Source organism: Lissotriton helveticus, chromosome 5_1, assembly GCF_964261635.1.
Source record: "Lissotriton helveticus chromosome 5_1, aLisHel1.1, whole genome shotgun sequence".
Taxonomy (NCBI): domain Eukaryota; kingdom Metazoa; phylum Chordata; class Amphibia; order Caudata; family Salamandridae; genus Lissotriton; species Lissotriton helveticus.
The window spans coordinates 127984292-128002329 of NC_136065.1; positions in this window are offsets into that span (position 1 = coordinate 127984292).

Below are 18038 nucleotides of genomic sequence, written 5' to 3' on the forward strand. Positions count from 1 at the left end.
TGGCTGGTCAAGGCTCCATTCTTAGAAGACTCATCCAGGTCTTCCAACGCCTGTTTAAAGCTTTTCGATTGCTTGGGTCTCACCCTCAGTCAGGAAAAATCGGTCCTACAACCTTCTCAGTGCATCAGTTACCTAGGTGCAACCCTGGACACACGGTCAGCAAAAGCTTTCCCATCCAGAGAGAGGATGAACAAGCTCCTTGCACTAGCTGCTATAGTAGCCTCGAAGAAAGTCTTGACAGTCCGCCTCTTCAAATCCCTCCTGGGGATGATGTCAGCGTGGATCCTCCTGATTCCTCACTGTCGACTACGAATGAGACCTCTACAGGAGGCACTCTCGAAGCAGTGGGTCCAATGCACAGGGTCATTCGATGACCACATAAAAGTGAATCCTCAGATGGTCGCAGCCCTGCAATGGTGGAGGTCATCTCAAAACCTGTCTCAAGGCTTGTCATTCCTGCTTCCGGCTGCTCCTCATGTTGTCCCAACAGGCGCCTCCTTGGAAGCTTTTCTGCAAGAGCTACAGATAAGCGGGAAGTGGTCTCCTTTGGAGAAGAAACTACATATCAATCTGCTCGAACTGCGGGCGGTCTTCCTTGCCCTTCAAGCTTTCCTGCCAAGAATCAAACATTCCCTGGTGCTCGTCCGGACAGACAACACCACGTCTATGCACTACCTCAACAAACAGGGAGGGACACGCTTGCTGACACACTCTCTCGAGTCGTAAAAAAATCTGGAATTGGCTCATACGCCACAATGTAACCCACAAGGGCGGAATATGTCCCAGTCACGGACAATGTGCTCGCCGACGCATTGAGCAGGCAGAAAACATTGTCACACGAGTGGGAGCTAGATCAACAAATTATCGACCAGATCTTCTCCAGATGGGGCACGCCGCAAATCGATCTATTTGCGACCAGAATGAACGCCAAAGGCCACACTTCGCAAGTTGGCATCCCCAGTCAGGGTCTCTAGGGAATGCATTTTCCATCACATGGCGCAACGTCTTTGCGTACGCCATTCCGCCATTCCCGATGCTTCCCAGAGTCCTCAGGAAAATTTAGGGCGAGTCTTGTACTTGGCAGAGGCAACATTGGTTCACAGAGCTCCACAGTCTATCCCTGGAGCCGCCAATCCACCTGTGGCAGTATCCATTTCTGCTCACAATGAACAACAATCAAGTTCAACATCCGGATCTGAAGTCTCTCCGGTTAGCTGCCGGGCTCCTGAGTTCCACAATCTGAATATTCCACAAGACTGTAGAGACATTGTTGCCAGAGCAAGGGCGGATAGCACGACCAAAACGTATTCCCTGAAATAGAAGCACTTTTGTGTTTGGTGTGCAGATCAAAGCATTCGGCCTTTCTCCTCCTCACCGGAGCAAATCTTACCTTATCTATTACATCTGGCACTGTCGGGCCTAGCCCACTCCTCCATTAAAGTACACTTAGCAGCAATATCTCGTTATAAAAGAACTTCAACGAGTCAATCTCTCTGGTCAAGCAGGTTGATTAAGCAAATACTAAAAGGATTATACAGATCTTTCCCGCCAGTAAGGATGTTGCCACCTACCTGGCATCTCAATGCGGTTCTTAACCAGCTCATGAAACATCCGTTCGAACCAGTACACAGAGCGTAGCGCACGTAGAAAACAGCCCACATCTGCAAGGAGGGTCAGTGAGCTACAGGCGTTTTCAATCCAGGATCCTTTTCTACAGTTTAAAAACCGAGTAATCCTGAGAACCAATCCTAGGTTTATCCCTCCACCTAAATGAACCTGTGGTTCTGCGTTCCTTCTTTCCAAACCCAAGCACGGCAGCTGAAAGATCAATGCATTCTTTGGATCTCAAACGATGCTGGAAGTTTTACATTCACAAAACGAACACATTCAGGAAATCTAACCAGCTATTCGTAGCTTACAGCAGACCTAGGAAAGGTCTACCACTTACCAAGCAGAGCATCTCCAGATGGATTTCTGCAGCCATTGCTTTCGGTCATGACCAAGCTGGACAGCCATTGCATTCCAAAGTGAGAGCCCACTCCACGAGAGCTATGTCCACTTCTATGGCTCTCTTTGCAGGGGTGCCAGTCATTGACATTTACAGGGCGGCAACATGGAAGTCGCCGCATACCTTCACTAGGCACTACTGCCTGGATAGGAGCTGATGAATGATGCAGCAGTGGGGCAAGCAGTGTTAAGCCATCTATTTCAGTAAGGTGAGCCTTCCTCCGTCCTACTCTGGTATGCACATTTCTTTACTAATACTTATTGTGGATGTCTAATGATGGTTCATGCTCGCATGATGTGTATTATCTAAGGACTTGTATATGCTGTTCCATCAGAAATGTGCACTCTGCATTGCTTGCTACTCTGATTCAGGCATGTGAATCTATGAAAGACACCCATAATACTGGATAAGAAATGCGTTACCTGTAACTGCAGTTATCTAGTATTGGTCTTTCATAGATTCACATGCAACCCTCCCGCCTTCCCTGGAAGGACTCACCTAATTCTCTCAGTATCACGCCTACTTAGCTTAGTGCGTACGAAAATCTGAGGGACTGAGGCTCCTGACAGGAAGGTTCTAGAGGGAGGTGGCAGCTGATTGGCTCTTCTCTATAGTTTGGTCCTTTTTTACAAAAAGACAGGGATAGGTTACTAATGTGAGGCCTCTAGGCCTACTTTTCTATATATATGTCTATAGGACATTACTTTTTATGTACCGGGGACTCCCATCCCGACGACGGGGAATGATTCAGGCATGTGAATCTATGAAAGACACCAATACTGGATAACTGCAGTTACAGGTAAGTAACGCATTTCTTTCTGATCCACCTTCAGTGTGTATCGCCTGTCATCCTTCTAGTCACAAGGTAGACTCTTGCTATCATTGTAAAATGTTTTCTACAAGAACTTTACGAGATAGAGAGAGGATTCGCCTTCAAGCTGTGATGGAGAGAGGAACAGCCCGATTGGAAAGTGGCCTTGCGTCGCAGGAGCCCTCCTCTCATCAAGAACAGACGCCATCGTCACTCTGACTCTTCTATGTCAAGAAAAAGGCCTATTCCAGATTGTTTCGCTTCAACATCGCTTCTGCCATTGAAGAGAAGGTCTACACAGTCTCCGACGGCGCGAGTCTGTCGTCGAGAAAGGATTAGACGTCGAAGCGTACTACCTCTGGTTCAAGGTATGTTAAGGATATGGGTCAGTCGACGTCTAAACATCCATCGACGTCGAGACACTCTGTCGCCTCAATGTAGGTAGACTGTGAAGTTTTCCGACGGTAAAGACATCTGGAAATTTGTCGACGACAAGAGCTCGATCAACGTCAAGTAAGCGAGTACACTTGCCCTCGAAATCCCCTTGACGACATAGGTCAAGGTCACCTTCAAGAAGGGCGAGGCTGCCGTTGGGAGCTGTGGGCTCCTTAGCTCTCCCCACGTCGAGGGAGAAGCAAGGTTCGACGTCTAAGTAGGTGCAGATGTCGAGGCCATCGACGCCGAGGGGAAAAAGAGCCTCCTGCGGCCACAGAGGAGACTAGAGAAGCATCTCATTCACCATCGAGGTCCTCGTCACCAGGACTTCATATTGTCCAGGTATCCCGGAGGGCTCTCCGGAGATTGGCGTGGAGCCTCGATTTAGGCAGTCTAAAGCTCTCAGTAGCTCGGGCTATTCTCACACCTACTCTCCGTTTCATCGGTCACGATCTCCATCACGTCCTGAGGTCCCAAGGAGAACACCACGTAGATCAAGATCTCCTACAGTGGATTCTTACTGGAGAAGTCCTCGCAGATCGCACTCTCCACGTTCTCATAATGGACGCTCCAGGGACTGGTCTTGTTCCCATCATTCTTCGCTGAAGAGAAGGCGACAGATCTCCCACATAGTCTTCTTCTCCTTCTACCAGGACCTCTTTGAGAGACTATTCTCCCACCTTCACGTCTACTCCTCCTTCAAGAGTGTCTCCCATTGACGATCTCACCACCTTTAACGAGGTTCTCTGCTGAGGAGCGAATAAGTTGAAAATTACTATGTCTGTTCCTTCCGTCTCCACTTTGGTGATATTTGATTCTTTAGCCAGACCTCTGCTCCCTGTTGTCCCTGGCATTATCGAGCTTGCAACTCAGACCTTTCTAACGCCAGCAACAGTGGGTTCTGTGCCTTCCCGGATAGCGAAGAAGTACAAGGCTCCTGCCCAAAATCCGCTTTTTCTTCATTCTGACACTCCTCTGGACTCCAGCTGCTAGGAAGACTCACTCTTCTACCTCTTCCTCATCTGCGCCTCCCGACAGGGATAGCAAGCTCATGGACTTTATGGGGAGAAAGATGTGTAACACCTCAGCATCTTTCATGAAGGTCGCCAGTGCCTCCACTCTGCTGGGTAGGTATGATAGATCTTTGTGGGATTCTCTGGGCCGTATTGTGGACAAACATCCCAAAGAAGACCAGCAAGATTTCCATGAAATACTTCCGGAGGGAGGTCTTGTCTTGTTTCATATCAGATCATTAGTGCCTCGGCTGACTCCGCTGATCAGCCAGATCAGCTGAGTCAGCCCAAGGGTACTCGCATGGTATCTGTTCAAGGCGTTCTGCGTGGCTCCGGTTGACTGGCCTCAAACCTGAGGTTCAGTGGAAGATCTCTAACTTGCCATTCAATGGGTCTTCCCTCTTAGGTCCCCATGCAGATGATGAAATGGCAAAGATGAAACCGGAACTGGACACCGTGAAAGCTGTGGGGCTGGAGAAGAGGAAGGAATTCGTAGACGTGTTCGCTCCTACAATAAACTACCATTCCAGCAGAGGGGTCCAACTTCGCAATGGTCGTCACAGGGTCATCAGCAGCAGCAGATGTCTCATTTTCACCAAAGACTACCAGGGAGAGGAAGTAATAAGCAACAGACCCCTACCTCAAAGCAACCACCGAAACAATGAGGGAGTGCTTCCTCTAAACACGTTTTCCACTCCGGTAGGAGGAAGTATCGCTGGTCATCTGGAGGAGTGGAAACAAATAACCAACGACAAATAGGTGTTAAATATTGTCGAGCATGTATATCTTCTACGTTTCAAGAGCCCACCACCATCAATTCTGCAGCGAGGAGGAATCTACCTGTGCCATCCTGTTTTACAAGAGGAAGTGTAAAATCTTCTGCTAAAGAAAGCCATAGAGTATGTTCCAGTTCGTCAGAGGAGCCAGGGAATATACTCTCGCTATTTCCTGGTCGAAAAAAGAGGTCCTTCAAACGGAGTTCAGACCAATTCTGGACCTGCGCATCCTGAATGTATATATCCGCAAGGAAAGTTTTCAGATGCTTGGTCTGCACCATATCTTCCCTCATCTGCGTCAAGGAGACTGGATGTGCTCTATAGATCTACAGGACGCCTAGTTTCACATTCCAGTGTCCAGAAAACATCGGATGTTTCTCAGTTTTCAAATTGCCAGACGTCACTATCAATTCCGAGTTCTGCCATTCGGACTCAAGTCAGCTCCACGGACTTTTTCAAAGTGCATGACAGTGGTGGCTGCCTTTCTTCGCAGGCGAAGAATTTCATTTATCCATACCTGGACGACTGGCTTCTGAAGAGTTCTTCTCCATCTCTCCTTCAGAAGCATCTCAGCTTCAATCTCCATCTACTGAACAAGCTGGGCATGAGTCAATTTAAAAAAATCCAGCCTCAACCCTACTCAGCACATTCACTACCTAGGATCAACACTAGACCCCGTGGAGGCAAGAGTGTCTCCTTCGGTGGAGAGAGTTTCATCGATCAAGATGAAGTGCCAGCATATCCTACAGTCTCTCTACCCGAAGTTAAGACAAGTATCCTCTCTCCTGGGGTCCATGGCTTCCTGCATATTCAATCCAATCCATATGCAATGCCTGCTTGCACATGCATCCCCTGCAACAAGCTCTGGAGGACCAGTGGGTTCAGGCCTCCGGCAGTTGGGAGGATCGTATCACTCTTCAGTCTGCCAGAGACTCAATCAGGTGGTGGACAAAGAGATCCAATCTGATGGAAGGTGTTCCCTTCCATCAAGAGACTCCAACTCAGACCTTAGTAACAGACACATCCCTACACGGTTGGGGTGCTCACATGGATCACCTTCAAGTGCAGGGTCTATGGTCAGAAGCGGACAAGGGGCTATCCTATCAACTTACTGGAATTGAGGGCTGTACATCTAGCCCTCAAGTCATTCTTCCCATCTCTTCAGACCAGTTGTCTTTTGATTGACAGACAGACAACACCACAACGATGTTTTATCTGAACAAGCAGGGAGGAACCAGATCCAGAATTCTCTCCCAGGAGGCGCAACAAATCGGAGTGGTTGTTGTCAAGAAATCTGACTATCATGGCGGTCCATGTGCCAGGTGTTCTGAACGTCCAGGAGGACTTTCTCAGCAGAGAGTTCATAGAAGCACACAACTGGGTGCTAAACGACGAGGTAGCTCAAGATCTCTTTCAAAGATGGGGCATTCTGGACATAGACTTGTTCGCAGATTAAACAAACGCCAAATGCCCCATCTACGCATCCAGGTTTCACCCAACAGATTCAAGCGGGAATGCTCTGTTGATAAGCTGGTCTCCAAGCTTACTCTATGCTTTTCCTCGGCTACCTCTCGTTCCGGCAGTGATCACCAAGTTTTACAAGACCAACTCCTGGATGATTCTGATCGCTCTGGAGTGGCTGTGCCAGTGGTGGTACCCGGACCTTCTACAGCTCTCCGAGGTCCAACACCGGAGGTTCCCTTGCCGTCTGGGTCTGCTGTCCAAGAAGCAGGGGAAAGGGTTTCACCCCAACCTCTTTTCTCAGGCTGATGGCATGGCTCCTAGTCCTGCAATATGGACACTTAGTCTTGTCTTACCAGTGGACTATATGAACATCCTTGGAGAAGCTAAGAGACCTTCTACCTGAGCCTCCTACGCTTTCAAGTGGAAGCTTTTCTACATATGGTGCTTGAATAATGGTCATGACCCAGTTAAAGGACCGGAGCAAGTCATTCTGCCTTATCTTTTGTATCTAGCTAAGTCAGGCTTACAGTTCTCTTCCAGGGGATACTCATTAATAGTCATAAGCACTGAATTATCTCCGCCCATGAGCGGGAACCCGGAACACATAAACAATATACATATATATGTGTAAATATATCAAAAAGTACGTAGTACTAAACTAATTATACACATATACATGTATAATAACCATAATATGCGGCCTAACATATATACATAGGCTAATAAAGCCAAACTTACACATGTTCTGAAGCATGAAAATATGCTGTATATAAATGCAATAAACAGGCATGAGCCTAAAATGCATTTCATAACCATGAAAACCTTTTATTTTCATCCAAGAACCTGTTGTAAACAGTTAGCCTAAAAGGCTGCATATGAAAAAATGTCTGTGTACAGAAAATCAGACTGGCACCCTGCCTTTAAGGCCCCGAGAATCTGCACACTTTGCCTTTAAGGCCTCCAGGAGAACTCTGTTCCCATCATGCACCACAGGTGACAGTTAGGTCAGTTCTTTTTTCCGGCTTGTTCTGTGAGGAACCTGGAACTTGAGCTCTGCTAGTTTAGCAGTTTTTCTGTCAAATTATTATTATTTTTTTAAAACCTTTATTCATATAAGCAAGCAATACAAGCGCAGGCCTACAACCACTAGGGCCGGCCGCAAAATCAGGAGATCAAAAACAGAGCAGTTTAGACGTGTACGATCAGAAGCAATTACAGGAGAGCCGCAAAATGTGGTCATAACACAGGAAGCGCTAGGAGAAAAGCGGTTTCATTTTTATAATTAAGAGGAGGCAGTGGCTATACCGACCAATACGTCGTGCAACACAATCAAAGAATAGAAGACGGGGGGGTATATCCCCCATGCAATCAAAAAAGCAATAAAAATAATGGGGCCAAATACACCCTACGCCCACCGAATGTGGGCCAGAAGTAAAGGTCAAACCATAGCAAGCAATTTAGCAAAATGTCGTGTAGAAAGCCCCCCCGCCCCAGACAATAAGAAAGGCAAATGCAGCCACCGGATAAATCAAGGAAAAGAGGAAAGAGAAAGAGACACAGCCAACCCCCTTGAAAGGAAAGAAAAAGGGACCATAGAACAAAAGAAATTAAAATAACAAACCCACCCCCATCACCCGCCACCCTACATCACCGTAATGGCTATGGCCTACCCCACTAACAGCGTGTCTGTCGCCCCAGGAACACCCTAAAGAAAGGAAATAAAAGAGAGGAAACGAAAGGGAGAAAAAGAAAGAAAGAAAGAATGAGGAGAGGAGCCGGCGATGGAAACATTCGGTCCCCCCCATCCCCGCAACAGAAAGCTTACAGATCGAGGCCAAAAAGAATACAGAGAAAAGTCAATGCACAGGGTGCAATCAATAATAGTCCACAAGACGAGTCCCGGATACGCCATTAACTAAGAGACAGTCCCGCCAGGATCCAAGCAAAGTCACCCCTGGCCACTTCTGCGAACAATAGAGCGGCCAAACAACCGCGTGGTCAGGAGACAGTACGACACAAAAAGTCCATACCAGTCAAGTAAGGCAGGCGGCATCTTCACACAACACCATTCCAGCCACCAAGAAGTAACCAACGATACATGGCGGCAGCCAGCGTGTAACAGTACACCAATCACCAACGCGGCCAAGTCCAAAGTCAGGTCTGCCCAGCACGGAGTGGAGAACACAAGATGTGGAAAACAGTGCAGCACCGGAGCCAGGCCAATTCGTTCCCCCAAAATCGTAGACTCATCCGGGGACCCCGGCTCAACAACCGGAGGTGAATCAACGAGACCAACTCGGGGAGAAGGCACCACTCCACAAAATGGCGGATCAACAATGGCAGCGATCCGTAACTCCAAGTCCCGGGACTTGCAGTGCAGATCGGTCCGCAGAGCGACCAACGCAAGCAGCACATGACTTCGTGTAGGCGCCGCCCCAAGTAACCGAGGTCTGGGGGTCTCAACTGCAACAGTGTCACCGTCTCCGGGAGGGATACACTCCAAGGGGTCATCCGCCATCTTGAGCACATCGTTAGCCGCCATCATCCCCTCCACCTCCAAGTCCATCATGACCGCCGGAGACAACAGGACCCACAGCCGATCAGCGGCGGCCGGTGCCCGGCGAAGAAACGAGAGTCACCAGAAGGCCGGGTGCGCTCCCAAGCAGCTCCCCGGAAGCCGGGCACCGGTCCCCGGACGGGACCACAAACAGGAGTGGGCGTCTCACCCGAGGGGAACCGGACAACACGGCCTGTCTCCGGTTCACCAACTGCTCGGGCATGCGGGGTGACCCACTATGGGGAGTGGGTCCGCTCCATCTCTCCCGGCTCGCGGCTCTCAGGCTCCCACCAACAGGCTTCTCATCCGGACCAGGGCCACCAACACTCCGAACACCGCCGGGCAGGCGCTGCACTCGAGGCCCCGGCGTCAGGGCCGGGAAGGCCAGCAAGCAGACAAGGGCAGATCGCAGGAACCACTGCACGTTGGAGCCCGAAAATCAGACGGTAGGTGAGCAATTTTCTCTAATCGTAGAAATCAGAAAGCCTCGAACAGGATCGTCGACAGGATAGGTAAGCGGGGAGGAAGGGACGTCAGAGCGAAGCGTTCATGCGACTGTTCCGATCGCCATCTTGGCTCCTCCCCCCCTCTTTCTGTCAAAATTTGTTTTTTTCTTCTCTTTTTTGACAAATTACTACTTTGGTGGTGGTTTAATACCTTTTTCTGACTAAACTGTTGGTGATTTTTTAGTCAGAATGCCACCTTTATTTTACAAATGTCCTTCCTATGGGAAGAAGTCAAAAACTGACCCACACTCTGTTTGTGTGGTTTGTCTTCCTGCTTCTCATAAGGTGGAAGATTGTTATCACTGCCTCAACCTTTCTAGTAGGACTTTGCGAGAAAGGGAGAAAATGAGGTTGCTGGGCCTTCTGGAGAGAGTAAGTCGTGGTGAGAAGGTCTCCAAGAGCTTGTTATCATCTACCAAGCCATCTTCTCAACACAAACGTCGAAGATCAGCTTCTCCTGAAGGTAAAACTAAGAAAAATCGACTCCAGGGAGCGTCGCCGTCAAAAAAGGGGCGCTAGACGTCGAGGACTTCGCCGGTGAGGCAAGGTTCAGCGTCTCGACACTCGCCGTCAATCTTTCTCGACGTCGAGACATCTGGTGTCGATTGCAGTAAGGACGACGTCGGGGCGAAAGGTTCGACGTCGAAGGATCGTAAGAGATCGACGTCGAAGGAGAGGCGTCCGACGTCGAAGGATCCAGTGTCGACGTCGAAGGATTCAGTGTCGACGGTGAAGGATCCAGTGTCGACGTCGAAGGATCCAGTGTCGACGTCGAGAGGGAGTCATCGATCGACGTCGAAGGAGAGATGTACGTCGGCGTCGAGGAAAAGGGTCGACGTCGAGAGTAAGATCGGCGTCGAAGAATTCGACGTCGAGACCTAAAAAGAGAAGGTCAAGGTCTCCGTCGCGACGTAAGTCTACGTCGAAGCTTGCTTCGGGCTCGAAGCATGGAGCAGAGTCTAGGTCTCCCCCACCTGATGAAAGGTCGGTTTCGAGACTATCAAGACCAGCCTCTCGGACCTCACTTAGGTCTTTGTCGAGGTCAGAAATAAGTCTACAACATTTAGTGGCGTCTTCACCGCAGGGTCAGCAAGATGACAGGTCTGCGGTGGGTCATGAGACAGTGCACCAGGACTCTTCTGTGGTGGCGCATTCTGGTTCAACTTCAGGGCAGGTGTCTGATGACAGGCAAGTGGTGCCCAGACAACCGACCCCATCTGGTTCATCGAACTCTGAGCACAGTGTAGTCTCCAGAGCCTCCAAGTCTTCAGCAGGACTGCATATTGTGCAGGTTTCACCTGAGGCTTCACCTGAGCGTGTAGAGAGTTCTCTTAACATGTCCCCGAGGTGGCTGGAAAGCCTGAGACATTGGAAGATGCGTCCAGATGCAGGACCGATGGTCCCTCAGTCAGAGCTGCATAGAAGATCACGCTCTAGATCCCGAGTGAGAGAGCGTTCGAGGGAGCGTAGGAGGCAGCGATCGGCAACTCCTCAGAGACGACGTAGAACCCCTTCACCATCTTCTACGTCTTCTGCGACCTCTTCAAGGTCTTCATATAGAGACTATTCTCCCACTATATCATCTACTCCACCTTCCAGAGTGTCTCCCGTAGATGATTTGAGCACATTTAATGATGTACTGTGTCGTGGGGCAAATAAGTTTAACATCAAGATGGCAGTTCACCAAATAACATAGTCAGTCATCTTTGAAACCCTACATCACAAAACGTCTGGGAGACCTCTTCTGCCGCTAGTGCCCGGTTTGATAGAACCAGCAATGAGAACATTCTTGACGCCGGCTACGGTGGGTTCAGGTCCTTCTAGGATTACGAAAAAGTACAAGGCTCCAGAAGATCCGATATTTTTGGGCTCTGACCCACCTCCAGACTCTCTTATTGTGGCGGCAGTCAGAAAAGCGCATTCTGCAGCATCTACCTCTTCTGCTCCACCTGAAAAGGATAGCAAGAGCATGGATTCTTTGGGGTGTAGAATGGCTAACACCTCTGGTTTGGTCCTGAGAGTGGCCAGTGCTTCAGCCTTACTGGGCCGCTATGATCGTTGTAGGAGAGTAGGGTCTGCAATCCTATGATCACCCAGATTTTTGCTTTTTGCTGCACTGGTTTACGACTTTCCCTGGCTGTGGGCCTGCTAATCAGACCCACAGCCTAGCTGTTCTCTCTATCCAAATTGTACTCAGGTACTGAATTGGCACTGGGCCCTCTCCAAGTCCCTGTACCCAGGGCTGAGGTGCACCCAGAAGTCTCCCAGGGGCTGAAGCATGTATTATGCCACCCCTGGATTGACTAACTAAAACTGACACAACTGGCTGCACGACAGCTGGGGCAAGGTGGTGTACTCACCCTTTGCTTTAGATATAGTATACCTATATCTAACCCTAAAAATGGACACACAGATCTCCTATCAGTCACTCCTATAGCAGGCCTTAACAATCCTGAAGGCAGAGTGCTTGGAATCGTGTGAGATGGTGCTCTAGCATGAGCTGAGCCTGTCTGCGGCTTTCGGGATCCATCCCTTAGCCGTTTCCATGATATCGCATACCATATACTCTTAAAGTGCATTATAATCCTCGCGGTTATGTGCCAACTCTGGTATCGCTTTATCAAAACATGTCGAGTAAGGTGTCATACGAATTGGAATGCTAACCCCTCGCCAATTCTGGCGACGGGGTTAGCATTCCACCCTTCTAGAGGGACACGACATGCCTGTAACCTATAACCCGGTTAAAAGTCAGACAGAGCCTTAGCATCCACAAAATGGATGCTGCCACCGAGACACAAGTCTGCCCTCCTGCTGCTGGGAGTCCTCCCAGAGCAGGAGACGAGGACAAAGGGTTTCCTGCCAGGGGCGGTGCCAGCACCGTCCCAGACAGGGTTTTGTGTATTGTAGGTAGGCAGGGCTTTAGAGGAAGGTGACTGCACGTGGCACCCCGGTGCTCACTGTGCATAGGCTGGCTGGAACCAGTTCCAGGGTCACTCCAGACCCTGTGCTGGGGAAAAGCCCGCCAAGGAAGTGGGTGTAACCACCCCCCTCCTGGTCCCACCCATAGGGCAGGACCTAGTCGCGTGCCAGCCCCCTTTTCCCAGATAAAGGTAGAGACTGGCCCCCTTCCAAATCAGATCATCTTTGAATCCTGAAACTACTTTCTACGAAAGGAACTCAAGACTTCTTCCTAAGATTTCTCCCTTGTGACTAAGGAGTAGTCACCCTGCATCCGCAGGCACCATCTAAAGAACACTGCGGTCTGCTGCAAGTCCTTCCTCCGGAATCCGACTGCCCAGCTCGACGAGAACCGGCTTCCCTGGCACCTCTGACCTCTACCCACCTCTACAGCCCAGCTGAGAACCGTGGGTGCGACGAGACCTCAAGGGACCGGCCATCTGCAAGACTGCACGACTTCTTTCCAGCAAGCCCGCCGAGTAATCTACTGGTGAGTGCTTTGGGGTCCGAGAAGCCCCGACTCTGAGCAGCTCCAGCTCCGAAGTGCAGCCCCCCAGCATCTCCACGATCTGCGTGGGGCCCTTCTGCTTTCCGCTGCTCACCGCGTTGTTTGGCTACTGGCCCGTTGGCTTGTGGCCTTCCTGACGACGCCCGACGACATTTCTGCTGCTGGTCTGGTTGCTCCAGACTGGCCCTTGCCCCCTTCCAGAAGAGGAGCACCCCGGACCCTCCTGGTCCACTCAAGACGCCATTTTGAGTCCACCGCGTGGGCTTGAATTAGCCAAGGCTTGTTGCCCAATCCTGGGTGACTTCGACGCCGACGACTTCATACTTCGTGGGACAGCTCGCACCTCCATCCTGGTCGCCGACAACGCCTCCTGGTCCGAGAGACTGCAGAGCCCAGCAGCGCCCACTCACCTGACTGCGGTGACTTCGCCCGGTGCCATCCTGGTGCCCACTTAATCACTGGCTAGTGATTCAAGAACTTGGTCCCCTCTGCTTTCAGGTTTTCTTCTTCCTTGATCCAGGCTTGGATCCATCGAACTTTTCTTCACTGGTCGCCTGCCAGCAACTTCTTCCTTCCAGGCTCCTGGTCCGGCAACGAGATCCCCGACGTCTTTTCAGACCTATGCAGCTGCAGCCCCTGGGCTAGGTAACTTCGGCACTTCGGTGTCCCAGCATAGCCTCACTATCCAAGGGTCAGGATCCACTGTCGTTTTCTCCCTACCAGGTCGGGTTCGCCCGTGAACACTAACTTTGTGAATTCTAGCTTCCATAGACTTTGTCCCGCATCCCGCGTGAGAGTGCACACTCTGCACCCGAGTCCCCTGGGCCTCCTAGTAGTAATCTAACGATTCCCTAGTCCAGTCCTAGCGATTCCAAAGCCTATTAGAACTGTTACTTACCTGCTAGTAATTCGCATTCCACTTTTAGCGTATATGGTTTTTCGTGCCCCTCGGGCATTTGTGTAACGTGTTAACTTAAAAGTATTTTCGTAAGAGTTTTGTTGTGTGCTTAGCTCCCTGTCTCATAAAGAGCCAGGGTAGTCTTGTTATAAATAAATACACTGTTTATTTTCATAACAACTTGTGTGGTGTCCTTTCACTGGGTGTTCAAGGGGTAATGTGATGGTAAAACAGCTGGCTTAACACGCCCTCTAGAGTCTTAGCCTTAGACTGCTCGTATCCATGCTACTAGGATAGCTGGTCTATAAGGTTGACTTACAACCAATCATCAATAAGGGTTGTTTGGACTGATATATAGTGATCACTAGAATAGTGAGCACTGCACATCAGGCCAACTTCTCACAATCGTCATCTATGGGACTCGGTGGCTCGTTTTGCGGATAAACTCCCTAAGGAAGATCAAAATGATTTCCTGGAGATTGTGGAAGAAGGCGGACTGGTGGCTAACCAGAGCATTAGCGCGGCTGCTGATTCGGCGGATCTGGCAGCGCATGGCTATGCTCACGGTATTTGTGCTAGGCGTACGGCTTGGCTGCGCCTTACTGGGCTAAAGCCTGAGGCCCAGAGGAAAATAGTGAATTTACCTTTCAATGGTTCGACTCTGTTTGGATCTCATGCTGACGATGAGATGTCCAAGATGAAAGTGGAGTTGGACACCCTGAAGGCCGTAGGTCTAGAGAAGAAAGAATTTAAACGTCGGGGTAATTTTCGTCCCTATGACAAGAGATCTTTCCAGCAGAGGAGCCAACAGACGAATTGGTCCTCGCAAAACCAAGGCCAGAATCAACAGAGGTCGCAATTCCAACAGCGGCGACCTGGGCGAGGCAGAGGCAATAGTAATAGGCAGCAGTCATCCGCTGCCAAACAGCCTCAGAAACAATGAACGGACGCTTTCTCCACAACCGTGTGCCACTCCGGTTGGAGGAAGTATTGTGTGGTTTCTGGAGGAGTGGAAACAGATCACAAAGGACAGATGGGTGATGAGTATCATTCAGAACGGATACCTTTTGAGATTCAAGAAGGCCCCTCCTGTCATGCGTCCTCTAAAAATGTTACAGTGAAATGTGAAACGTTTACAACAGGAAGCAAACATTCTTCTGAAGAAGAAAGCCATAGAACTAGTACCTTCTCAGCAGAGAGGTCAAGGCCTGTACTCTCGATTTTTTCTCGTAAAGAAAAAAGGTCCAGCTACGGAGTTCAGGCCTATTCTGGATTTGAGACGGTTGAACAAATTCATTCGAAAGGAGAGATTTTGAATGCTGGCGCTTCATCAGGTCTTCCCCCAGTTACATCAGGGGGATTGGATGTGCTCCATCGATCTGAAGAATGCTTACTTTCATATTCCGATATCCAGAAAACATCGCATGTTTCTCAGGTTTCAAGTAGCTGCTCATCACTATCAGTACGCAGTACTCCCATTCGGCCTGAGATCAGCTCCCAGAACATTTTCCAAATGTATGGCGGTAGTGGCGGCTTGTCTTTGAAAGAGACGGATTTTCATATATCCGTACTTGGACGATTGGCTTCTGAAGAGTTCATCCCCATCTCTACTGGAAGGACATCTATCGATATGCCTCCAACTCATGTACAAGTTGGGTCTTCAAGTCAATTACAAGAAGTCCATAATGAACCCCACCCAGAAGATCCACTACTTGGGTGCTCAACTGGACACGGAAAACGAAAACGTGTGTCCTTCGGAGGAGAGTTGGTTATCCATCAATGCGAAGTGTATTCTTCTCCTTCAGTCTGCACGTCCGACAGTTCGGCAAGTGTCCTCTCTTCTGGGGTCCATGGCATCGTGCATCTTCATCGTTCCAAACGCACGTTTGCATATGCGTCCTCTACAACAGAGTCTGGAAGATCAGTGGAAGCAGAGGACGGGATGCTGGGAGGATCGAATCCATCTCCAACAGTCGTCAAGAGATTCCATCCGGTGGTGGATGAAGAAGACACACTTGATGAAGGGAGTTCCTTTTCATCAGGACCCACCAACGCAGACTCTGATCACAGACGCCTCTCTCCAAGGTTGGGGGGTGCATATGGGCCCTCTTCAGGTACAAGGGCTATAGTCCGACTTCGAGAAAGGATATCACATCAATCTACTTGAACTCAGAGCGGTCCATCTTGCTCTCAGGTCCCTGGCTCCATCTCTACAAACTCGGTCCCTCCTGGTGCAAACAGACAATACAACTACAATGTATTACTTAAACAAGCAGGGGGGTTCCAGGACTCTGTCCATTGAAGCCCAGACCATCTGGCATTGGTTGCTAGCACGAGACCTGTCAATAACAGTGGTTCACCTGCCAGGGAGCCTCAACTCGCAGGCGGACGACCTCAGCAGAGACTTCGTCGAAGCACACGACTGGGTTCTCAACGAGGAGGTCGCGCACAGCATTTTCCAGGCTTGGGGAACACCAGACATCGATCTGTTCGCAGACGCGGCAAACACAAAATGCCCCGTCTTCGCGTCCAGGTTCTCCCAGAGAGGGTCTCAAGGGAATGCCCTTTTGATAGACTGGTGGCAAAACTTGCTGTACGCCTTTCCACCGACACCGTTGATATCAACAGTGATCAACCGGATGTACAAGACCGACTCCAGAATGATACTGATTTGCCCAGAGTGGCCACGCCAATGGTGGTTCCCAGATCTCCTCCAGTTGTCAGAAGTGCCACACAGGAGATTGCCTTGTCGCCCGGATCTTCTGTCCAAACAGGAGGGGCGAGTGTTTCATCCCAATCTCCCCTCCCTGCGCTTGGCAGCATGGCTCCTGAAGTCATCCAGTACGGGCATTTGCAGCTGAATCCGGAGTGTATGAACATCCTTAAGGAGGCAAAGTGACCCTCTACAAGACAATCCTACGGATTTAAGTGGAAACGCTTTTACCTTTGGTGTCAGAGTAAGGGTCTTGACCCTATTCATGGTCAAGAACAGGTGATCTTACCTTATCTACTTTACCTTGCTGAATCTGGTTTGCAGTTTAATTCCATCAAAGTCCATCTTGCTGCAATTACTGCTTATAGAAAATCGCCAAGACAGATATCTTTCTTTCGGATGCCTGTGGTGAAGGATTTTCTAGAAGGCTTAAGGAAGGTGTATCCTCCAGTCAGGTCTCCTTCTCCACCTTGGGAGCTTAATGTGGTGTATACCAAGTTGATGGGTCCCCCCTTTGAACCCATACATAAAGCGTCCTTACAACACTTATCTTGGAAAGTAGCGTTCCTGGTGGCCATCACTTCTGCTCGTAGGGTGAGCGAAATCCAGGCTCTGTGTTGCAATGAACCGTACACTATTTTTCATGGAAACAGAGTGGTGCGCAGAACTCATCCTGCTTTCCTACCCAAGGTGGTGTCGGATTTTCATATTAATCAAACCATAACATTGCCTACTTTCTTCCCAAACCCTTCGAGTCCGGCTGAACGGGCTCTACATTCATTAGATCTGAAAAGGGTTTTGAAATTTTACTTAGATAAAACAAAGTCCTTGAGGCACACGGACCGTATTTTTGTGAACTATGGTCCTACAAATACTGGTTTGGCAGCGTCCAAGAGATCCATTTCTAGATGGATATAGTGTCATGTATCCTACTGGCTTATCAGCTAGCCCACAAGTCTTTGTCGGGTAGACCTAGGGCGCATTCTACGAGGGGTAAAGCTTCTACCACAGCTCTCCTTAGGAATGTGGCTATGTCAGAAATATGTAAAGCAGCTACTTGGCGTTCAGTGCATACGTTTACACGCCATTACTGTATAGATTCTGATGCGCAGGTTGATGCACAAGTGGGACAAGCATCCCTCAGAAATGTGTTTGCTAATTCTAGCTAAACACTATGGTTTAAAAGTGTGGCTATGCATTTATCTGTTCGCCCGCTTATAGTGGGTATGAGCTTGCTACTCTATTCAGTGCTTATGACTATTATTGAGTATCCCCTGGAAGAGAAGGATTAGTTACTTACCTGTAATCCTAGTTCTCTTCCAGGGGTATGCTCATTAAAGTCATAAGCACCCTCCCGCCTCCCCGGGCGAGTAGTTGCATTGAGGTTTTCA